Genomic DNA, 26,179 nt, shown 5'->3' on the forward strand with positions numbered 1-26,179 from the left:
AGAAGGAAGTATAAGGCTGTTGCATAATGAAGCAAAAGACAATGTTGATTGAACCACGACGGTAATAGTGGAGGTGGTGAGACTCGCAGATCAAGAGCTTCCAGAGGCACTAGTAACTATATGTTTAATGTTAGACGGGCCTTTTGGAATTGTAAAATGTGGCAGTACTGGGTAAGTCAAATTCTAGTTACGCATTTTTTCTTTTAATATAGAGTCTTTCTCTGTCACTCAGGCTGGAGTGTACTGCACTATCTCAGCTCACTGCAACTTCTGCCTTCTGGGTTCAAGTGGCTTTCCGGCCTCAGTCTTGTGAGTAGCTGAAACCACAAACGCCCACCTCCGTGCCCGGCTTATTTTTGTATTTTTAGTAGAGATGGAGTTTCACTATGTTGGCCAGCCTGTCTTGAACTCCTGACCTCAAGTGATCCGCCCTTCTCAGCCTCCCAAAGTGCTACAGGTGTGAGCCACCATACCTGACCCCTGGGAAAGTTTTGAGGCAGAGACAACCACATTTGCTGATGCAGAATGTGAAGGAAGAGAGACGTCAAAGATGACTCCAAGGTTTTTGACCTGAGCAACTAGCAAGTTGAGGTTGCCATCAACTGAGATGGAGAAGACAATAAAAGGAGCAGGCTGGGGGTGGAAGCAATAATAGAAACTCAGTTGTAGATGTATTAAGCTTGAATTCAGAACTCTACATTTGGGAGTCATTATCATACAGATGGCATTTGAAGCCATGAGAATGAATGAGACTGCTTAGCAAGTGAAGGTGGTGAGAATAAATGAGGTCACCTAAAAAGTGAATATGGGAAGAGGAAAAAAGATGCCAATCCTAATGCACTGCAATGTTCAGAGGTGGGCAAATGGAAGGGACCCAGAAAAAGAGATAAGGCAGGAGACTGGAGAGGTGGGAAAAAGGCAGGCCAGAGAGCTATGCTGGAAGCCAAGTGAAAGAAATGCTTAAGGAAGAGATGCAGAAGGAATGAAGTAGCCTGGCATGAGGTCTTAGAAATTGTTTACAAGAGTTGCTTTCTTGGGCTGTTTGAATCTGATCCATATTCATCAACATTTAAGCTGACGCCAGTGGAGTATTAAAGAACACCCATCCTTGTAGCCCCCTGAATGTGGACAATAAAGATCCAGCTTATCATTTGCAAGGACAGTCTGGTATTCTAGAGGAGGGACTACTAGGATAGAAGACATTTCAAAGCATTCTATCATGGCTATAGTTCTTTCATTTCTATCTTTCTTAAAACACCTATTTTAACAAGTTGTTTTGGGCTCTTGCCTGGAAAGCTAAAAAAAGTGAGAAGCTGTCTGTTGCCTTAAGCCCCACAGCCTAGCACAGTACATGAGAAGAATGTGTGAATATACATTGCTATACATTGCTGGATTCATGATGTGGCACTGCTAAAGCCATGCTCAGAAGCAGCAGCAAAGAAAAAAACTCTGCAAATTCCTTTTATTACCAATTGACTCTGAGAACCCAAATACTTTTCAGTTTTCTTAAATGAGACTTGTAGAGAGGGAAGTGTCACTAGGAATTATAAAACATAATTATTTTTGAAAGACGAGAAGATTGAAATATTTTGCTATTAGTCACTTCAAGTAGAAATGTGAAAATCATTGCATTAGTCTGTTTTCTGCTGCTTAGTATACTTGAAGCTGGGTAATTTATAAGGAAGAAAATTTATTTCTTGAAGTTCTGGAGGCTGAGAAGTCCCAGGTTGGGGGGCTGCATCCGGTGAGGGCCTGCTTGCTGTGGGGACTCTCTGCACAGGGCATCACATGGTGAGGGGCTGAGCATGCTGACATGCTAACTCAGATCTTCCCTCTTTTTATAAAGCCACTAGTTCCCCCATCCTTGATAATCCATTAATCTATCAATGGATTAATAATTCATTCATGAGGGCAGAGACCTTAGGATTCAATCACCTCTTAATAATCCCAACTTTCAATATTGCCACTTTGGTGATTAAGTTTCAACATGGCCGGGCGCGGTGGCTCAAGCCTGTAATCCCAGCACTTTGGGAGGCTGAGGCGGGTGGATCACGAGGTCAAGCGATCGAGACCATCCTGGTCAACATGGTGAAACCCCGTCTCTATTAAAAATACAAAAAGTTAGCTGGGCATGGTGGCGCGTGCCTGTAATCCCAGCTACTCAGGAGGCTGAGGCAGGAGAATTGCCTGAACCCAGGAGGCGGAGGTTGCAGTGAGCCGAGATCGCGCCATTGCACTCCAGCCTGGGTAACAAGAGCGAAAACTCCGTCTCAAAAAAAAAAAAAAAAAAAAAAAAAAAAGTTTCAACATGAGTTTTGGAAGGGACATTCAAACCATAGCAATTATTTTTTTAAATGTAGCAAAAACCTACACTTCTTTTTTTTTTTTAAGTAAGAATAAAATATTTGAAGAGAATATGGGTCAGTCCTTTTTTCAAATACTTCCTCCTAAATTAAAGTGTCTTTAACAAATTCTATGTGATTTTACTCATCTCAAACATATTTTAAGATAGAGGAAAGAGGGAGAAAGATTTAAATAAATGAATATCCAAAGCAGTTTAAAGTAATTAAAATTTTCCTTTTCTATAGAAAAAAATGTTTTTAAAATGCTTAATCTGTTCGTTTCAAATTTAAATGTTATTCACAGAAAAGCTACTGAAAATTTGGTACCTCTGAACAAATTTCTTTTTAAGGAAAACAAAAATTTTTGGTTTTTTACTTTTGAAAAACTTACAAATAAGCAATGTTGTTAAGTAATTATCATTTATTTCTAGCATATTTTGGTTACACAGATTTACTTATTTATTTATTTATTTATCTATTTATTTTGGGACAGAATCTTGTTCTGCCACCCAGACTGGAGTGCAGTGGCACAATCCGGGCTCACTGCAACCTCCAGTTCCCGGGTTCAAGTGATCCTCCTGCTTCAGCCTCCTGAGTAGCTGCAACCACAGGCATGTTACTACCATGCCCAGCTAATTTTTGTTTTTTTAGTAGAGTCAGGGTTTTATCATGTTGGCCGGGCTGGTCTTGAACTCCTGACCGCAAGTGATCAGTCCACCAAAGTGCTGGGATTACAGGCATGAGCCACTGCACCCTGCCTGGTCACACAGATGTTTATGACAATCAATTGTAATTAATTTCTTTAAACCGTTGAGTTTAAACATTATCAGAAATAATTTGATCTTCCTAGATTATTATTGCTCTAACCTGCATATTGCAGTGTAGGAATCCCAAATTCCTTAACAAGCTGCACACGTCTCAGTGAGTCTCTGGATTGAACCAAAGATGCTCCTCTTTCAGGTCTGTGGTCTCTGGGAGAATAGGGACCCTGCTCCATGACCCACTGAGAAACCATTTTGGGGGGACATCTCACGTCTGCCTGTGTACCCTGCCAAGGCACAGACCTTGGTTCAGAAATTGTGAATCCCTCGCGGTGCTGTTTCTTTGGCCCTGAGGCAGCTCTGCAGGGGCCTGGGCCTCTTCCCTTCTTGTGAAAACAGTTCCTTCACTTTCTGCTTGAAGCCTCTTTTTCCACAGCAGGATTTTTCCAAACCTGAGCAGTGCATTATGAAATCAATTTAATGGTTGAAAGGGAGAGTCATTAATAATTACAGGGGATAAGGGCATCAACTAGGCAAACCAGGACATATGATCACCAACTAATTCAACGCTAGCATTAGAGAAAATGAAATGGAATGAAATAGAACAGAAAATACCAGTGTGTCACACAGAGAAAGTGTAGTGTTTTGTGAAACTTTTCCTGGGGGCAAGAAAAACAAGTCTTATTGGAAGCAACGACAAAAGCACTGGAAAACTGCAAAGTGGAGCTTGGGAACAGGCACCATTAATCCTCAGTGGTTCTTCCCACTCTGGTCTCTTTCCATCCAAATCTAAGTTTTCAAACAAGGCAACTCCTCCAAGTAAACTCCCACCTGTCCCACCAGTTAATTGGCCTGAACCCCTGGCACTGAGGCCAGGTTAAGCCAAGTTCTGAAACATAGTGGCTTTGTTTAAAGGATAATACTTATCTTATCTGGAATAAAATATACAATCAGGAAGGGACATAGAGGATCTAAAGGGGACATAAAGCATATTGGGTATCTAAATGTGAATGTTTGTAAAAAATAGAAGCTAAGTTTTATTTTTCATTTTATTATTATTTTGAGATGGAGTCTCGCTCTGTTGCCCAGGCTGGAGTGCAATGGCGTGATCTTGGTTCATTGTAACCTCCACCTCTGGGGTTCAAGTGACTCTCCTGCTTTGGCCTCCCAAGTAGCTGGGATTATAGGCGCTCGCCACCACATCCAGCTAATTTTTGTATTTTTACTATAGACGGGGTTTTACCACGTTGGCCAGGCTGGTTTCGAACTCCTGACCTCATGATCCACCTGCGTCATCCTCCCAAAGTTCTGGGATTACAGGCGTGAGCCACTGAGCCCGGCCTTTTTATTTTATTATTATAAAATAATAATAATATTATTCTCCTTGAGTGTAAGAACCTTCTTAGAAAATAGCACCAAACCTGCCAGATGGAGGACCTTAGTGCTTATTGAACTCTGCTTGTCTGATGGTTGAGTTTTCTCTGGTTTTGATAACCTTGCATAGTTTCATAAGTGGTGTAACTGCCTCTTTTGTGGAACCACTTCAGTGTTTTCTCTCATAATAGGGATGAGTCTCCAGCAGGAAAAAATATATGCCCTGGAAACAATATCATAATGGGGAAGGTTCCAAGAGATAATTCACAGAAAGCAGTTAACATGTTGCTTGATATCTAGTGAGTGCTCAGCAATGGCAATGGATGCTGTTATTGCTATTAAGTAAACAGAATAAAGACAGAAGCATACAGAAAAATATATGAACTGTTTGCCCTTGTTTCACTCTGCAAAAGCAGGCAGGGCCTTTTAACTTATTTTACCTAATAAGAACCTGGTGGTTCTCCTTATTAGGTAAACCACTAGTGAACTGATTTTTAATGGATACCATCTGGCCTTAGGCCCCTGACCCACCTGCTTTTTATGTAATCTCTATGGTGTCTTTTTACTCACTTAACAGGGAGCAGGCTTTTGTCAGGTTGTGAAGCAAGAACAAGGTCATCAGCCTCAGCGCTGATTCCTCTGAAATTGAAATGCCCATGCCTCTGGTTTGGTTCTGGCACTCTTTCTCTGGGCTTTGGTGGTAGTCTGATGGAGAAGCCTGGCTTTCTAAGCAGAGAAGCAGGGTTTCTCAGCCTTAGCATGGTTATTTGGACTGGGTAATTTTTTTGTTGTGGGAACTGCATTGTAGGATGCCATTAGCACCTTTTCTCCACCCCATCCCCGGTTGTGACAACCAAAATTGTTCAGAGACATTGACAAATGGTCCCTAATCAAGAAACACTGGGACAGATTAAAGAGAAGAGCCAAGATAATAGTCTCAAAATATGTCAATTTTAAGACATTTCAATGAAATGCCATGTATGTATATATATATATACTATGTGTGCATATACATGTATTCATGTGGATACTGTGTATATACTAATATATACAGATAAATACTATGTGTATCCGTATATCTGCATATAACAAGAATCAAGGGGTCACTCCTTCATGTTTCCTGCACATTCCATGCACATGTATGTCAACATACACACATTATATGTGTAAACTTATAAAGTTCAAAGGGTACTCTTGCCATATAGACCAATGCAACAGAACAGAGACCTCAAAAATAACACCATGCCTCTACAACCATCCGATCTTCAACAAACCTGACAAAAACAAGCAATAGGGAAACAGGATTCCCTATCTAATAAATGGTGCTGAGAAAACTGGCTAGCCATATGCAGAAAACTGAAACTGGATGCCTTCCTTACATCGTTTACAAAAATTAACTCAAGATGGATTAAAGACTTAAGTGTAAAACCCAAAACCATGAAAACCCTAGAAGAAAACCTAGGCAATATCATTTAGGACATAGGCATGGGCAAAGATTTTATGACAAAAACTCCAAAAGCAATCGCAACAAAAGCCAAAATTGACAAATGGGATCTAATTAAACTAAAGAGTTTCTGCACAGCAAAAAAATTACCAGAGTGAACAGAGCCTATAGAATGGGAGACAATTTTTGCAAACTATTGATCTGACAAAGGTCTAATATCCAGAATCTGCAAGGAACTTAAACAAATTTACAAAAAAAAAATAAAATTAAATTAAAAAAAACATCAAAAAGTGATGCAGTTGTTTTTTTCTTGTAAATTGGGTAAAGAATATGAACAGACACTTCTCAAAAGAAGACATTTATGTGGCCAAAAAACACGAAAAAAAGCTCAACATCACTGATCATTAGAGACATGCAAATCAAAACTGCAACGAGATATCATCTCATGCCAATCAGAATGGTGATTATTAAAAAGACAAGAAGCAATAGATGCTGGCAAGGCTGTGCAGAAAAAGTAATGTTTTTACACCTTGTTGGTGGGAATGTAAATTTGTTCAACCATTGTGTAAGACAGTGTGGCAATTCCTCAAGAATCTAGAACCAGGAGTACCATTTGACCCAGCAATCCCATTACTGGGTATATACCCAAAGGAATATAAATTATTCTACTATAAAGACATGTGCACACATGTTTATTACAGTACTATTTATAATAGCAAAGACATGGAACCAGTGCAAATGCCCATCAATGATAGACTGGATCATGAAAATGTGGCACATATACAGCATGGAATATGATACAGCCATTAAAAAGGAATAAGATCATGTCCTTTGCAGGAACCTGGATGGAGCTGGAAACCATCATCCTCAGCAAACTAACACAGGAACTGAAAACCAAACACCTGCATATTCTCACTCATAAGTGGGAGTTGAACAATGAGAACACATGGACACAGGGAGAGGAAGAACACATACCAGGGCCTGTTGGGGAGTAGGGGGTAAAGGGACGGAGAGCATTAGGACAAATACCTAATGCATGTGGGGATTAAAACCTAGATGATGGGTTGATAGGTGCAACAAACCACCATGGCACATGCATACCTATGTAACAAACCTGTATGTTCTACACATGTATCCCAGAACTTAAAAATTTAAAAAAAAAAAAAAGGTGCTCTTTTCTGGTTTATTACTGTTGCAACATGAATAAGACAATTAAAAGGTCTCACCTTCCAAAACGCACAAGAATCAAAGGGCGTGTTTCCTGCACACTCCCCCATGTTTCCTGCACACTCCATGCACAAGCATCACCTTCTGCTTAGACTGCACTTCCCCTCCTGGGCAAACTCTTACTCTCCAACACCCAGCTCAATTGTCACGTCCCTTTTAAAGAATTCCATGTGCCCCAGTGGCATTTTACAGATACGATGTATCACCATGTTTGCATTTTGTTGTAATTAGTTATGAGTCGATTCCCCCAGAAGTCTGGGAACTATGTCTTACTCACGTTTCCACTTCTGGTCCTTAGCACAGGGCCTGTCACAAAGCTTTTCTGCAGTAAATGGCTCAGGGCTTGATTGCCAGAGTGGCAATGTAGAAGCTGAACATCTGGGTTTCAGTCCTTCTCTGCTCCTCATTAACTGTATGACCTTAGTCAAGTCATTTAACTCCTCAAAAATTCAGTTTCTTCACCCATAAAATGAATATGATAATGCTTATAACTTGACAGCAGTGCCATGATTTAAAACCCGGCAGTGATATTAATGCCTCTTTGGGAAATGAACTAGGCTAGAATATATGCAATTCATCGTTCGAGTTTTGTGGCTGGGCATAGCATAGTTTTGACAGAGTTCTCCCAGGGGAAAATTTGAGCTATTAAGAATTATTTAATTATGACTGTAATATTTAGTAACTAATTGCCTTAAAATATTTTTTAAACAAATTGTCAATTCCCAGAAATGTATCCAGGGGACTTTATTCAGGACTGGAGGGAGCCTTCAGAACCACCATTATTTGGGGATTACTGTTCTTGGGACTGAAGAGTGAGGAGGCCTGCTGCTACTGGCTTCATCCTCATTCGCTGGGCACTGCCACAGGGAACATTTAACAACATTCCCGTGATTCTTCTCGTCTCTGTCTGTTGCATTACAGGCAACTTGAAACAGAAAGATCATGGACTCTGGGGCCAGATGATTCACCTACCTGTGTATCATGTTCAGCAAACTAACATTTCTGAGCCTCATTTTCCTCATCTTTTTTTTTTTTCCTTTGAGATGGAGTCTTGCTCTGTTGCCCAGGCCAGGGTGCAGTGGTGCAATCTTGGCTCACCGCAATCTCCACCTCCAGGGTTCAAGCGATTCTCCTGCCTCAGCCTCCCGAGTAGCTGGGATTTCAGGTGCCCACCACTATGCCCAGCTAATTTTTGTATTTTTAGTAGAGATGGGGTTCACCATCTTGGCCAGGCTGGTCTTGAACTCCTGACTTTGTGATCCACCTTCCTTGGCCTCCCAAAGTGCTGGGATTACAGGCATGAGACACCACATCAGGACTCCTTATCTTTTAAAAAATGAGAAAAATGGCCAGGCACAGTGGCTCATACCTGTAATCTCAGTGCTTTAGGGACTGAAGCAGGTGGATCAAGAGTTTGAGAAGTTAAGAGTTTGGGACCAGCCTGGAAAACATGGCGAAAACCCTTCTTTACTAAAATACAAAAATTAGGTAGGCCATGCCCACACTTGTAGTCTCAGCTACTCAGGAGTTTGAAGCAGGAGAAGCACTTGAACCCAAGGGGTAGAGGCTTCAGTAAGCTGGGATTGTACCACTGCACTCCAGCCTGGGCAGCAGAGCAAAATTCAAAAAGAGAAAAATAACTTGTATTTGCTTTGAAACTGAAATAAGGTCACATGTATAAAAGGCCTAACAAACGCCAGGCCCATAGTGAATACTTGCCCAGTATCAGCTGCATGTTATTCATGGAGGAGAAAGCACTTTTCTTTGTTTGTTTATTTTAGACAGAGTCTTACTCTGCCACCCAGGCTGGAGTGCAGTGGTGCGATCCTGGCTGGTTCAAGCTTTTCTTGTGCTTCAGCCTACCAAGTAGCTGGGATTACAGGAGCCCACCACCACACTCAGCTACTTTTTTGTATTTTTAGTAGAGATGGGGTTTCACCATGTTGGCCAGGCTAGTTTTTAACTCCTGGCCCCAAGTGATCCACCTGCCTCAGCCTCCTAAGTGCTGGGATTACGGGCATAAGCCACTACACTCAGCCAGGACAAAGCACATTTTGAACATCTTTTTGCTGTTTCTCCACCATGTGGTATGTGTCTGGCTTGCCTCTTCTCTATCAGAGGCTCTGATGCAAAGAACCACGAACTCATGTATAAATTCTTCTAGTATTCTTAGTTGGGATATTATTTTTGCCTAGTAATAATGATCATATTAATAACAATAGCAACCACAGTGAACATTTACTAAACATTAGTGTGCTTGCATTTTTTTTACATGCTTCATATATATAACTCAACAACACTATGAAAAAGGTCTAATATTAATCCCCCTTAACAGGTTAACTGAGGTGCAAACGGATTATGTAATTGTTCAGTGTCACGCACACAGTTGGAAAGCAGGAAATCAGAATTTAAAAACACAGATGTTGCCATCAGAGCACATCTTCTTAACCATGAGGCCGCACTGTCTGATGGCCGCTTATTTGTTTGTTCACTCACCCAATAAATGCATATCGAGCAGTTATTTTACACCAATCATTGAAACTCTCTGGATGAGTAAGACACACTTTCAGTTCTCAGAGTTCACAGCCTAGTAAAGAAAGACAGGGAAATATATGGCTTCCATGTAATGTGGTTAGAACAACAGCTGAGGTCAGTATTAGGTACAGTGGAAGCGCCAGTGCAGGACTCGATTCTGTGGCTAATTTCCTACGGAGAGGGAAAGGGGCCACTTGAATGAAGTAAATGGTGAACCTGTGAATGGCCCTGCTGCAGAAACGAGTACCCAGCAGCTGCTGTGGCTGGTCAGAGGCAGGTCACTGCTGATCAACCTAGTGTGAAACCTACTTAGAGATCATTTAGTTTGTCATTCAGCCCAGTATTTTACTACTTGAGTTACCTTATTTGAGAAAAGAAAGATAATAAAATACTATGTGAATTAGAAGCTAGGCAGTTGCTCTATGTGTTTTCATTATCAATAAAACTGATGAACTATATGAAACAGAACTGAACTTGTTCTATAAAAATAAAAAAGTGCCATGGTTTGACATTTATGTTCTGTAAGACTGTGTTTTCATCAGCATAAGACTTCAAGATGGTGATTTCAAGGTTTGTTCTTAGCAGGGGGAAATAAGAAAAAAAAGAAAAGAAAAAAACTCTGGGTATGTCCTTCCTCCTTGAAGCCACTTGAAGCCACTTTCCATGTTGACTGTTTTTATGTTGACCGGTTTTTTTTGAGACAGAATCTTGCTCTGTTGCCCAGGCTAGAGTGCAGTGGGTGCAATCTTGGCTCACTGCAACCCCTGCCTCCTGGGTTCAAGTGATTCTCCTGCCTCAGCCTCCTGAGTAGCTGGGATTAAACGTGCCCACCACCACACCCAGTTAATTTTTTTAGTAAAGATAGGATTTCCATGTTGGTCAGGCTGGTCACAAACTCCTGACCTCAAGTGATCTGCCTGCCTTGGCTTCCCAAAGTTCTGGGATTACAGGCGTGAGGTACCGCACCCGGCTGACTGCTTATTTTCTGAGTTATTAGGGAAAATGTGAAATGGCTTGGCTTCTCAGCAGCCTGCTCACCAGTCATGTGTCTGTGTTCTTTTCACATTCTCTGATGGTCTGGAAGAAAACTGTGGTCTCAGAGAAAAAGCCATTGTTCCAGGAATGTTCATCTGTAATGCATTGTGGCTTTCAGCCAAGCCCTCACTTAAGGGATGGAACACTGGTGTATCTACTTAGTGCCTGTGGCTTTCCCACTGAAGGAAGAAATTAGCTCCTCTAGATTCCAATACTGCACTGTGGCAAAGCATGCCTTCCCCCACCAAAAAAAAGTTTGTGGATTTAAAGGCGACGTCTTACACAGATCACCTGGGTACCTGGTTTAAAATGTGTAGAAGGAGATTGAAGCATTTAAAAGAGTTGTTCCAGAAACCAAGAAGGGCTTACTCCAAGCCTGGTGAAATTACCTTTGTTATGAAGCAATGTCTTGTTTTTTCTTGTTGCTGTTATCATTGTTTTTGAGATGGGGTCTTGCTTTGTTGTCCAGACCCATTTCGAACTCCTGGGTTCAAGCAATCCTCCTGCATAAGCTTCCTGAATAGCTGGGATTACAGACATGATCCACTGCACCCAGCTCTGTATCTTGTGTTCTGAAAGGAGATATCACACAGGGATGTGAAGATGAGAGGGGCTGTCAGGGTTCATGAGGACTGTGAAGGATGGGGTGACACAGAGCTCATGCTTTCTATTTTACTCACTCTTAGCGTTGCACAGGGCTTTTAAGTGATCTAGATCAGTGCTTCTTACCTTTTTTCCCTCTGCCCCAAACACCTGAGAGACACAAAATATTTGTACTAAAAACACCTGCAGGAGTGGGTATCAGAAACTCGGAGTGAATGGGGATTACTGGAAGAAGGGAAGAGCTGAAGGAAAGAGAAGGAAGAACTCATGCATTTTAAAAACAGAAAAAAACCAGGTGAGTGGGAATCTGCTTTCCCTGCTATGAAGAGTCACCACAATCCAGTGAACCACTCTCCTGTAGGATGTCTCTGACTGAGGCCACTGTCCCTGAAAGATTAGTTATGCTGGTTCAGATGTAGGCCTTCCTACATATGGGTTAGCCCTAAGCTTGTTCTCTGGAATGTCCCAGAACATGTCTGTTATCTTTTTCCATATGACCTGACTCCAAATATTTGGAGTCAAGCCTCTTCTAAGTCTTCTCTTTTCTAGATTAAACTTCAGCTGTTCTCTTCTTACCAATCCTATACTGTCTCACCTCCGGCTCCACTCTGTGCTAGGTGAGACCAGCTAATCTGAAAAACAAACTCTTACATCAGCCAGTGGTAATGTTACCCTCATGTCTGCAATCACAAAATAGGAAGAAGCTTTAGAGATCACCTCAGTCCAATTCCATATTTGCTCAAAGAAAAGAGTGGAAATTAAATATTACGTATTTGTTGATATTTGTTGGTGGGTCAGTTAGGACCGGAGTACAAATTTCTGAACACTGCATTGAGCAGGGCATGTGCCAGGCCACATTCCTGGTGAGAATTTCAATACGCGGTAAGTTCAAGTGTAACCTAACAGAAACTAACAGTCCAAAAGAGTCCAGCCTGCTGGGCCCTTTTGTCTATTTCAACACACTCTATATAATTTAATTTTATGTGGTAAGATAACCTCCAAACCAGGGGGGCTTCTAAGTACGTCTGTTTCTTATTATTAAGATGGTGTTTGTTGTTGTTGCTTTTGCTGTTGTTGTTTGGTTTGTTTGTTTTTGCTTTTTGAGACAGAGTTTTGTTCTGCCACCCAGACTGGAGCACAGTGGTGCCATCTCAGCTCACTATAACCTCTGCCTCTCTAGTTCAAGCAATTCTCCTGCCTCAGCCTCCCCAGTTGCTGGGATTACAGGTGCCTGCCACCACACCTGGCTAATTTTTTTGTATTTTCAGTAGAGTCAGGGTTTCATCATGTTGGCCGGGCTGGTTTCAAACTCTTGACCTCAAGTGATCCGCCTACCTCAGCCACTCAAAGTCCTGGGATTACAGGCATGAGCCACTGTGCCTGACCTGTTACTGTTTTTTTTAATGGAAATGCTCACACACAAAATGTGAGCTGCTTTGTTCCTTAGTGTTGGTTGGTGGTATTTTACCTTCAAATATGTAATTTTACGGAGGCAACTTATTTCCAAAATCAAAGGGTCCTTGGAGAACCAAATAAAGGGTGGGACTGTATTACATAACAGCAGCTATATCATTGACTGCAAATAAAGGACAGAAAAAAATTCAAAATGATGGTACTGTGTGAACATTTTGCCTGGAAATACATAAAAATTCTGATATTTTAAAAATAAACTTTAATGTTTAGAAGAATTTTAGCTTTACAGAAACGTTGCAAAGATGGTACAGAGGGTTCTGTGTACTTCACACCCAGTTCCCCCATCCTTAACATTTCACATTATTGTGGCACATATGACACAATTAATGAACTAATATTGACACATTATTATTAACCAAAGTCCTTTTTTGTTCACATTTCCTTAGTTTTTATCAAATGTCCTTTTTCTTTCCAGGATTTTATCCAGGATATAACATTTTGTGTTGTCACCGTGTCTCCTTAGGTTCGTTTTGGCTAAGATAGTTTCTGAGACTTTCTTTGTGTTTGATAACCTTGAAAATTTTGAAAAATATTGGTCAGGCATTTTGTAGAATGTGTCTCAATTGGGACTTGTTTAATTTTTTTTTCTCCTGAGTAGACTAGATTTTGGGGTTCTAAAAAAGAGCACAGAGATAAAGCACAATCTTCATCAAATTGTATCAGGAGTATATGATATCAGCATGACATCAGTGTTGGTGATGCTCTTGATTACCTGGCTGAATTAGTACCTGTCAGGTTTCTCTACCATAAGGTGACCCATTTTTCCTGCCTTTTTATACTGTACTATTTGGAAAGAAGTCACTATGTGGAGCCCACACTTAAGGAGTGGAAAGTTCTGTTTCACCTCCTATGATCCATTTTCAATTAATTTTTTTTTTTTTTTTTTTGAGACGGAGTTTCGCTCTTGTTACCCAGGCTGGAGTGCAATGGTGCGATCTCGGCTCACCGCAACCTCCGCCTCCTGGGTTCAGGCAGTTCTCCTGCCTCAGCCTCCTGAGTAGCTTGGATTACAGGCACCATGCCCAGCTAATTTTTTTGTATTTTTAGTAGAGACAGGGTTTCACCATGTTGACCAGGATAGTCTCGATCTCTTGACCTCGTGATCCACCCGCCTCAGCCTCCCAAAGTGCTGGGATTACAGGCTTGAGCCACTGCGCCCGGCCATTTTCAATTAATTTTTGTGAAATGAATACAGTTTATGTCTAGTTTCATTTCTTTTTGCACATGACAATTGTTGAAGCACTATTTTTTGAAAAGAATATCCTATCTCCATTGAATTGCTCTTGTACTTTTGCTTTTGTCAAAAATCAGTTGACTGTATTTGTAGGGTCAGTTCATTTCTTTTTTTCATTTTTATTTTTGAGATGGAGTCTCGCTCTGTCACCCAGGCTGGAGTACAGTGGGGCAATCTTGGCTGAGTGCAACTTCTACCTCCTGGATTCAAGTGATTCTCTTGTTTCAGCCTCCCAAGCAGCTATAATTACAGGCGCGTGCTACCACACCCAGCTTTTTGTATTTTTAGTAGAGACGGAGTTTCACCATGTTGGCCAGGCTGGTCTTGACCTCCTGACCTCAAGTAATCCACTCACCTCAGCCTCCCAAAGTGGTGTGATTATAGGCATGAGCTACCATGCCCGGGCTGTTTATTTCATCTTAAAGGTACACTTCAGTGTGACTCTTGAGAAGTTAGTTGATTTTAATTTTGTTTCCACTAATCTGTGTAATCTAAATTATTAAAATATTTTTCCCTCTACATATGTAGCTATCATCTTAGCCTTTGAAGGTGGCACCTCTTAATAACAAACACAAGATCTTCAAATTCGTTTTCCTCTTTCAGAGATAAGAGTAATATAATATTAGGGAGAGGGGGGAATTTAGAGACCCCTCACTTTAACAATATTGTTTATCCTATGAGAAAAGCTGAGATGCTATTGAATGACTTGCTCAAAGTCACACAGCTAGTAAGTGACAGGGCCACTAACCAGCAATCAGCAGCTCATAGAGGACTCCAGCCAGTTCTCCACCCCACGTGACATCCTGGTTCCAACAGGCTTCTGCCTTTTCAGCTCTCTGTCTCTAAGCACACTAATCTGTAGATAAATAGAGTTCTCAGGTAACAGTAAAAATTGATATCATACACAAGGCTAACCAGAAAACTAGCCCAGGGGAATCATTCTGAGAAGCTAGGTTGGCTGGAGCACAGTGCTAATGAGGCAGACTCCCAAGTTCTTGCAGCTTATAAAACCTTTCAACAAGCTGGCAATAGTCACAAAAGGAACTCAGTGAGAAAATGCTAGTTATATATACACTCCATGTTGTTATTGAAAAAACAGCTCAGTGTAGATATCCTGCTGATACTGAGTCAACAAGATAATTTTCACATAGGAAAAGCAGTAATGCATCTAACCGTGTGTAGGTGGGCATCATGTTAGGTGATAACTATCTTAGTGCGTTCCTGCTGCTCTAACAAAATACCTGAGACTGGATAATTTATAGACAGCAGACATTTATTTCTCACAGTTCTGAAGGCTGGAAAGACCAAGATCAAGGTGTTGTTGGGTTCAGTGTCTAGTTGTGGCCTTCTGTCTTCTTCCAAGATGGTGCCTCATGGCTGTCTTCCAGAGGGGACAGATGTTGTGCCCTCACATGACAGAAGAGCAAAATCGGCCTCACTCTGTCCCTATAGCCCTTTTATAAGATTGCTAATCCCATTTATGAGGCTCTGCACTCATGATTTAATCACCTCCTAAAGACACCACCCCTTAATACTGTTGCATTGGGGATTAAATTTCAACATGAAATCTAGAATGAACACACATTCAAACCATAGCAATAAAATTACTTTGTTTACTAATAAACAGAGATATGAAGAGATTATGGATAATTTAACAAATGGAGAGACAATCTTAACTACAAACTTGATATTCTGATTCCACAAGATATGTATGCTAAATAATTTGATCACAAGATGTTTCTAAATCTTTCACACATGATTCAAAGCAGCAAAAAGTGATGTTCCATAACAAAAACTAACCCTGTGAGTTGGATTAATTTTTTTCTTTTATTAAATTTTATTCAGAACTACTACCACAGTCATCTTACCAATTCTTTTAAAGTATATTTAGTTCCTTAAATTTTAAAAAATCATTTTCAAAGTCATTATAATTTATTGTGAAAGTTATCACTGGCCAGCTGAGGTGGCTCACTTCTGTAATCCCAGCACTTTGGGAGGCCAAGGTGTGTGGATCATTTGAGGCTAGGAGTTTGAGACCAGCCTGAACAATGTGGTGAAACCCCATTTCTATTAAAACATCCAAAAATTAGCTGGGTGTGGTGGACTGCACTTGTAGTCCCAACTACTTAAGAGGCTGAGGTGGGAGGATTGCTTGAGCTCAGGAGGTTGAGGCTGCAGTGAGCCATGATTGCACCTTTGTACTCCAGCCTGGATGACAGAGCCAGACCATTTATCAAAAAAAGTTATACTTCATTGAGCACCTACTGTGTGCCTAACACTATCTTAAACATGTTTATGCTCATTATTCTCTTGCAATCCTCACAACAATCCTGACAGGGAGGTTACATTCTTATCTTCATGACATCACAACTAAGTAGTTTATGTTCAAAAATTTATGACTTTGCTTACTGCATCCCAAACTTAAACTTCCTCATGTCCCTGACCACAGCTAGCTGCCTATGAGATTGAGTCAATTCATTAATTCATACTAAGGTAAGTAGGATGACAAATGCTTAATTTGTCTGTATAGAAGAGACTCAGGGAAATTAAACCTAGTGGTAGATTTTTCTAGCAGCAAAAAGATGTTGGGGAAGGGAATGGGGGCAGGAAGGCAATTGCTGGCATTGAGTCCACTGTCATTTCAAATTCATTTCTTAAGTGTTTACCTTGTAAAATGGTGAACCAGGTATACGTGTCTGTCAACAAGAACCATGTGTATCAGACAAGGAAGACTATTTAGGGAGTCCTGCTGGAAGGAGTAGAGATCTACAGTGGGGTGGAATTCTCTGTCAAAATTCTCTACCCATAGGTGGGATAAATAAATTAACTGTGTACTTCTGCAGCTAAAAATCCGCAAGTGGCAATTATAATAATTAGAGAGCATCCAGGCAGAAGTTTATACAAGTAACTTAGGTGGTGGTTAATATTGAACACTGTTTTTGGTTGAATTTTACATACATGTTTTTTCTATTTTTAGTCTACTTAAAATTAGGTATATTTCTCTTCAATCTTTCATACTCACAGACAAACATTATTGGGCAATTAATAGCCTAAATTGCATAAAAACATACTTCTACACAATTTAGGCTAAATTGAAACTATTTCACATTCACATAGTTTGGGGCCCTGAGAAAAACAGAAAAAACTTTAGTGACCAAAGTAATTTTAAGGCTGGGCACAGTGGTTCATGCCTGTAATCTTGCATTTTGGAGGCCAAGGCAGGAGGATCACTTGAGCTCAAGAGTTTTACTAGCCAAGGCAACATAGTGATACCGTGTCTCTACAAAAAAGTAGAAAAATGAGCCAGGCGTGGTGGTGTGCAACTGTATTCCCAGCTACGGTGGGAAGATCACTTGAGCCAGGGAAGTTAAGGCTGCTGTGAGCCGTGATCATGCCACTGCACTGCAGCCTGGGCAACAGAATGAGATCCTGTCCCAATAATAATAACAATAATAACAATAACAATTTTAACTGTCAGACCTTTTACATCTCTTTAATCAAAACGTTATGAATCTATGGCGTTTGTAGTTTTTTTTTTTTTTTTACAGTCTTTGATTCTTTTCTTTAATATTTATTTTATTGCACTTTAGTTCTGAGGTACATGTGCAGAACATGCAGGGTTGTTGCATAGGTGCATACATGGCACTGTGGTTTGCTGCCTCAATCCCTATCACCGATATCTGGCGTTTCTCCCCATGTCATCCCTCCCCAACCCCCTACCCCCTGCTGTTCCTCCCCTAGTGCCCTGCAACAGATCCTAGTGTGTGATGCTCCCCTCCCTGTGTCCATGTATTCTCACTGTTCAACACCTGCCTATAAGTGAGAACATGCAATGTTTGATTTTCTGTTCCTGTGTCAGTTTGCTGAGAATGATGGTTTCCAGATTCATCCATGTCCCTACAAAGGACACAAATTCATCATTTTTTTATGGCTGCATAGTATTCCACGGTGTATATGTGCCACATTTTCCCTGTCCAGTCTATCATCAATGGGCATTTGGGTTGGTTCCAGGTCTTTGCTATTGTACACAGGGCTGCAATGAACATACATGTGCATGTGTCTTTATAATAGAACAATTTATAATCCTTTGGATATATACCCAGTAATGGGATTGCTGGGTCAAATGGAATTTCTATTTCTAGGTCCTTGAGGAATTGCCACACTGTCTCCACAATGGTTGAACTAATTTACACTAGCACCAACAATGTAAAAGTGTTCCTATTTCTCCACATCCTCTCCAGTATCTATTGTCTTCAGATTTTTTAATGATCACCATTCTAACTGGCGTGAGATGATATCTCAATGTGGTTTTGATTTGCATTTCTCTAATGACCAGTGATGATGAGCATTTTTTCATATGTTTGTTGGCCTCATATATGTCTTCTTTTGAAAAGTATCTGTTGGTATCCTTTGCCCACTTTTGAATGGGTTTTTTTTTTTTTTGTTCTTTTCTTGTAAATCTGTTTTAGTTCTTTGTAGATTCTGGATATTAGCCCTTTGTCAGATGGGTAGATTGCAAAAATATTTTCCCATTCTGTTGGTTGCCGGTTCACTCTAATGATTGTTTCTTTTGCTGTGCAGAAGCTCTGGAGTTTAATTATATCCCATTTGTCTATTTTGGCTTTTGTTGCCAATGCTTTTGGTGTTTTAATCACGAAGTCATTGTCTATGCCTATGTTCTGGATGGTTTTGCCTAGGTTTTCTTCTAGGGTTTTTATGGTGTTAGGTCTTATGTTTAAGTCTTTAATCTATCTGGAGTTAATTTTAGTGTAAGGTGTCAGGAAGGGGTCCAGTTTCTGCTTTCTGCACATGGCTAGCCAGTTTTCCCAACACCATTTATTAAACAGAGAATCCTTTCCCCATTGCTTGTTTTTGTCAGGTTTGTCAAAGATCAAATGGTTGTAGATAGGTTGTGTTGCCTCCGAGGCCTCTGTTCTGTTCCATTGGTCTATATATCTGCTTTGGTACCAGTACCATGCTGTTTTGATTACTGTAGCCTTGTAGTACAGTTTGAAGTCAGGTGGTGTGATGCCTCCAGCTTTGTTCTTTTTGCTTAGAATTGACTTGGCTATGTGGGCTCTCTTTTGGTTCCATATGAAGTTTAAGGGATTTTTTCCAGTTCTGTGAAGATGGCCATAGGTAGCTTGATGGGGATAGTATTGAATCTGTAAATTACTTTGGGCAGTGTGGCCATTTTCACAATATTGATTTTTCCTAACCATGAGCATGGAATGTTTCTCCATCTGTTTGTGTCCTGGCTCTTGTAGTTGTATAAGATATATGTACTATATAGCATCATGATTAAAAGTGAGAACTCTGGAATTAGACTGTCTGAGTTCAAATTCTAGCTCTGCCATCTATTAGTTATTTAACTATAAACGTTTATTTAACCATCATGTACCTCCTCATTTGTAAAGTGGCCAGCTCAATAGTATTTATTTTACAGGACTTTTGTGAGAAATCAGAGTCACTTAGAGCAATGCCTTGCACAAAATGAGCATTCAATAAATGTGAAATACTGCCATTATTACTATTGTGATATATGTCATGCTCCATGGTTCGTGCCTATATTTAGTTTTAAGTAATGATATACATTCATTTTATCTATTTTTCTGAACATATTAATCATACCTGTTTAAAGGTTTTTTGATAACTGAAATATCTGGATCAGATCATTGCTTTTTTAGATATTTCCTCTTGGTGTTTAGAAATTGTTTCTAGCTCCTGGAATGCCTAATAATTTTGATCCAATGCCAGACCTTGTATTTTTTAAATTACAAAATCTTTGGGGTAATAGAGTCCTTCAGAGATGCCCTACCCTTTCCTCTGCCAGGGATCTGATCACCTGAACCCAGTGAGAGACAGAACCAACTCCACACTGCATTATAGATTTAGGTTCACAGCAAAATTGGGCAGAACTTATAGAGTTGCCACATATTCCCTGTTAACCCTCCACAACCTCCCTTACTATGAATATCCCACCCTAAAGAAGTGTATTTGTTACAACTGATGAATCTACATCAACTTATCATTATCTGAGGTCCATGCTTTACAGTAGGGTTCATTCTTGGTACTGTACATTTTATGGGTTTTGAGAAATGAGTAGAGATATGCATCCACCATTATAGTATCATAAAGAGTATTTTCACTGCCCTAAAAATTACCCGTGTTCCACCTAGTCATCCCTCCCTACCCTAATCCCTTGGCAACTACTGATCTTTTCACTGTCTCCATAGTTCTGCCTTTTGCAGAATGTCATATTGCACATTAATGTTTTGGGGAGTCTCTTTTCCATCTCAGGTTTATCCCTGTTCCTAGAGATTAGCTCTCCTAGAGTTCCCCCTTGAGAACTTGGGGTGTTCACTGAGGCCCTTTCCTCCTGGTGAGACTTTTGAGACTGCAAAACTTCTACTGTATTTAGACATTTTCTGCTTAGTTTCTTAATATTCTGTTCCATGCAGCCTCAGAATTTGGCAAATGTTTTGATAGCAAAACAGGTCAAGTGTCAGACTCAGTTTTCCATTAACCCTTCTCATTGGGTTTCCATCCTCATGAGATTTGGATTTTTCCAGTCCCCCAAACTGCCAAAAACTCTGCTGTCTTTACTGCCTCTTAGTGGAATCCTACTCAAGTCAGTTGTCTGGATTCTTTTCCTCTTGCCAAGTACTCTGAACTAGCAAATGTCCCAAAGGAAAAAATCAGTTGTAAAGTGTCAAAATTCCTCTCTAAGTTTTCTCATTCTCCAGAACGTGTTACCTTAGTCCACGTTTCTTCATTGCTTTTTCGATGCCTTCAAACAGATGCTATTTTGTGTATTTTCTCCAGCTTTTTTAGTGGTCTCAGTGAGAGCAATGGCCTTCATCTCAGCTGAAAGGGGAGGTTCCAACATACATTCCTGACAGATGTTTCTGTATTTCCTTATTTATTTTGTAAGATTACAAATATTATTTTAAAAATTCCCCAAATCTACGTGTTCTACTCACCATGTCTTTGATGTTTTTGATATGTCATTTACAAGTATAAATCTCTACTTTAATATGGCATGTTGCTGCATAAAAAACATTTGGTCATTTCTTGTGTAAATGCTTGTTTTATAAATTTTTGAGATGAATTTTAAAATAAGTATCTGGTAGTCAGAATTACCATATTGTATAGTGTATGTGAAATTCAACTAACCAATAGAAACGTTGGTAGGTAAAATATAATTTTATATTAATATTTTAAATTTAATTTCAATATTGAGCTCTCACTTAACTTGGGTGACAGAAACTTAATCTCAGACAATTTTGGGATTTCCCAAGGATTTCATTTAAGAACCAAGGGACTGGCTGGGCGCCGTGGCTGACGCCTGTAATCCCAGCACTTTGGGAGGCTGAGGCAGGCAGATAACGAGGTCAAGGGATTGAGACCATCCTGGTCAACATGATGAAACCCATCTCTACTAAAAAAATACAAAAATTAGCTGGGTGTGGTGGCACGTGTCTGTAGTCCCAGCTATTCGGGAGGCTGAGGCAGGAGAATTGCTTGAACCTGGGAGGCAGAGGTTGCAGTGAGCCAAAATTGCACCACTGCACTCCAGCCTAGTGCCTGGCTACAGCAAGACTCTGTCTCAAAAAAAAAAAAAAAAAAAAAAAAAACCAAGGGGCTTACATAGCGCCAAGGCATCAGGACTGGGGAAGGATCTAATAATGCTCAGGGTCACCTGTTCAGATTTGCTATAGTTTAAATATATCCCCTGAAGTTATATGCTGGAAACTTAATCCCCAATGCAATAGTGGTAAGAGATGGAACCATTAAAAAGTGATTAGGTCATGAGGGCTCTGCCCTTATGCATGAATTAATATCATTATTGCAGTAGTGGGTTAGTTATAAAAGTGAGCTTGGCCCTCTCTTGATCTCTCTCTTACCACTATGGTGCCTTCTGCAGCAAGAAGGCCCTCACCAGATATGGCTCCTTAATCTCGAACTTCCCAGCCTTCTGAATTGTGAGTCAATAAATAAGTTTCTGTTCCTTATGAATTACCCAGTCTCAGGTATCCTGTTGAAGTAGCACTAAGTGGACTAAGACAGTGTTGCATCCATTGACATGGGCAATGCAATGTTTCCTCATTGAGCAGTCCATTCTGGTATTTCTTGACATTAATTCTTATCTAGAAGGCTCCTTTATATCCTCTGGCTTTCTCTGTTTACCTAGTTCTTATTCTGAAATTCAAAGGAGACTTTCTTCTGCTGCTTCTCTGCCATTCTAGAGGGAGAAACTGGTCCCAATTGCCTAGGTATGCTAGCCATTTTTTTCAGCAGGACTTAAAATTGGTTTAATTAACAAGGCATTTAATTGTAACAAGGTTGAATTGGTAGCAAAATATCTTTACATTTCTATAGTTTTAAATATTACATAGTTAAAAAAATTAATAGGCAACCATAATACTGAATGGCAAAGCTTAGAGGAAGGTACCATAGAGGAAAGTACTTGGTGCTAGATAATCCATAGAAAAGTACCTAAGCCAAATTAAGGGGACTGGTAAGGAAAGGCTTCCAAACAAGGCAATGAACTTAAGCTACCACCTGAGAGAAGCCTATGGGGACTGGGGGTGGGCCTGGGTGTGGTGGAGATGTAATTCTTTAAGAAGATAAGGGGAGTTGATGTGTGAAAGTTGTCAGAATCAAAATGGAGTCACTTGTGCCGAACTCTAACAAATACAGCCAAGAGGCTAAGAAGGGAAGGTTCTCAGGCACACATGCCTATGATAGGAATGATGACAAAGACTTCCTGAAGGGCTCTTATTCACGTATCCCTGTAACAAGAACTCTGGGAAGGACTTTTTTTTTTTTTTAACTTTTTTTTTTTTTTTTTTTTTTTTTCAAATTCAGGGGTGCATATAAAGGGGTGTTTGCTGCACAGATTCTCTCATTACCATTGTAGTAAGCCTAGTACCCAATAGTTATTTTTTCTGCTCCTCTCCCTCTTCCTGCCTTTTATCCTCAAGTAGGCTCTGGTGTCAATTGTTCCCTTTGTGATTGAGTTATCATTTAGCTCCGACACTTATAAGTGAGAACATGCAGTATTTGGTTTTTTGTTCCTGCATTCGTTTGCTAAGGATAATGGCCTCCAGCTCCATCCGTGTTCCTGAAAAGGACACGATCTCATTCTTTTATATTTGCCAAGGATTTCTCAAACTAGCCAGCCAGATGCACAAGAACACTTTCTGGACACTGCCTCCACTACTGAACTGGCATCAACTCCTGTCATAAGCCCCTGTAAGCAATGTTCCCTTTCCCTCAAAACGAATCACATGTACTTTTCTCTGTTGCTTATATAAGCTTTCTCCCAATCTCTTTGGATATACCTATGGGCCCCACAGCTCGCACAGCACAGATTTGCAAATCCCCTGCGCACTCCCAAGCAAACTCAGTATCTCTGAAAGGTGTCTATCTGTGACGTAGGTGAAACGATGAAGGATCCGTGAACCGTGATCGCGATGATGGACTTCATCCTGAGGAGAAGGTGAGTCATAAGGGACGTTGAGCTGCAGGGCAAGAGTGATCCTGGAGACCAGGTGAGGAAACTGGTGTCTGTGTTTCATTGGTAGATGCTCAAATTCTTTACAAAATTATTTCCTCCCCACTCGATGCCTTCTGCCTCAGTTAAACCCCACCTTTTTCACTTTTTCTATTCTCCCCTCGTCGGGCGGGATCGCGATTTCTTCCTTCCCAGTTGCGGTTCCCTACAGTCATGCAGAGGCCCCTGGCCTTCCCCAGTCTGGGCTAAGGGTGCCCATCGCTCCCCTTGTGTCCCGGCAGCAGCTCACATCTGTCCCTCCAGCAGCTGTGAGGCCTTGTCAATGTTTTTCTTTCTTTCTTTCTTTTTCCCCTCTGACCTCCTTTCTTTGCCAAAACCTTCTTTCTGGCCTCCTGGGATTCCTGGACGCTGAGTCACCCGCGGACCGCTGTGACTCCCGCCCACTGCCGCTTACTCATCTCCTGGGCTACGCCCCGCAGCGGGGAGGCCCAGCCCGCGCCCCCGACTGCGCTCCCTTCAGAGCGAAGGCTCCGGAGCAAGGCGAGCCGGGATGATTTTCTTACCAAGTCCAGCTGGAGAGAGGACAGGGCTTGTGCTCAGAATCAGAGGGTATTTATCATGGCTCCAACAGCTGAGGTTTGCTCTTCCCAAAGGCAGTTTCTGAAAAATATTTGGAAACACTAATTTTGTTTCGCTTGTGTGATGTTGGAAGCTCTTTCTGTTTGATGTTCTGAATGCCCTGCTTGTGTCTTCTCAAAAAGAGTGCCCTTTCAACAGGGAGACGTGATTTAATTTTAGTATTACATACTATTTATTCATGTTGCCTTTTTTACATTAAGGTAAAATTTCCATGCGGTAAAATGAGCATAAGTATTTATGTAAGTATAAATAAATATTTATTGAAATAATATATTTTATTTATATTATACATACATAAATTTATTTATATTAAGCATAAATACATTCATTGTTGATAAACCACAAATAATTAATGAACGTAAATCAATAAACATAATTAAACCAATATGTTTAATTTAATTAATAAACGTAAATTAATATGTTTAATTTAATTAATAAACGCAAATTACTTAAACATAATTATAATTGATGAAATTTGACAAATACATACACTCATGTAACCATCATCCAAATCAAGATATAGAACCTTCCCATTATCTCAGAAAGTTCTCTCTCTCCCGCTTTTAGTCAACCTCACCCTCAAAACCCTCCAAAGCCTTCCATCCTCCAAAACATCTAACTCTGATTTCTAGTATCGTAGCTTAGTTTTCCTGTTCCTGAACTTCGTATAAATGGAATCAGACAGAAAGGTTTTTCTTCTGTCCTGCTTCTTTTGCTGAACACGTTTTTGAGATTATTCCTTACTGTCTTGTTCTTTGTTGCTGTTGCTGGACACAATTCCATTATATAAACAAACCACAATGTATTTATTCTCCTTTGATGGACATTTCAGTTGCTTCAACACATGAATTTTTAAAATGAGTAAACTGTATAGAAAGGTTTAGAACTAACTGTTCTTTATAGTGGAGAGTTTTCTTTCTGAAATCAAAATTACATTCCTAGCAGATTATCTAAAAAGTTGGAGTTAGATTCTCTGTTTATACCCATAGACTTTGAGTTTTGGAAAGATAAAAAGTTGAGGGTCAAAGCAGACTGTTTTGATGCTCCTTCAATCCCCATCCTAAGTCTCTAAATAATAAGTATTAATAGTTTCTTCAGAACTCTTCCTTTGCATATTACTTTGTGAATATTGATTAGATAATCCACTCAAAATATTCCTTACAGTAATAATTTTTACTGTGTTTCAAAATGAAACTGGAGAAATAAAAGATGGTCATGGGTAACATTCGAAACCCAGGTGAAGCTTGAGTTAGGAAGACTGAGCACCCTAAACTTGAAACTTGGGTCTAGAATGTCAGTCATGTTGACCTCTGTAAGTAAACTTTGGATTAGTCATCTATTGTTCTGTAACAAATCATCTCAAATTTGGTTGCTTAAAACAGCAAACTTTTTTTTCTTTTCTTTCTTTTTTTTTTTTTTTTAAATCTCGTAATTTCTGTGGGACAGGAATTCAGGAGCAAACTAGCTGGGTGGCTGTGGTCTGGGTTTTTCATGAGCTTGCAGTTAAGATACTGAGACACTTGGTCAAGGAGGAGCCTTAAGAGAAAAAAAATTAAAAGAAGATGCTTGCAGTGGGTTTTGAAGGAGGAGTAGGAGTTCCCCAGGTGAACTAAGTTGAGCATGTAGGAGAGGGGGTTCAAGCAGGCAGGGGAGGTAGCAAATGCAAAACCAGGAATTTTTACATTAATTTCTTAGCAAGAAAGCAGAGGTTGCAAAGAAGGTAAGATTGGAGAGAGAGACATGGAAAAGTTCAGGAAGGTCATTGTACACCTTGCTACAGAATCTTGACTATTTTTCACAAGCAATCTGGATCTGCTATAAAAATCTGTCAGTTTTAAGTATGGAATGACATGATCATATTTGTGTTTAGAAAAAGGTAAGTATTAAAGCATTTTGGAAAGTAAATTAGGGAGAGGAAAAATGAAGAGCCCAGCAGGAAAACCTGCAAAACAAATGAGTAGAAGGAGGCTAATACAAGCTAAGAAACGTGTT

The sequence above is a fragment of the Saimiri boliviensis genome, chromosome 3 (genome assembly GCF_048565385.1).
Source record: "Saimiri boliviensis isolate mSaiBol1 chromosome 3, mSaiBol1.pri, whole genome shotgun sequence".
Classification (NCBI taxonomy): Eukaryota; Metazoa; Chordata; class Mammalia; order Primates; family Cebidae; genus Saimiri; species Saimiri boliviensis.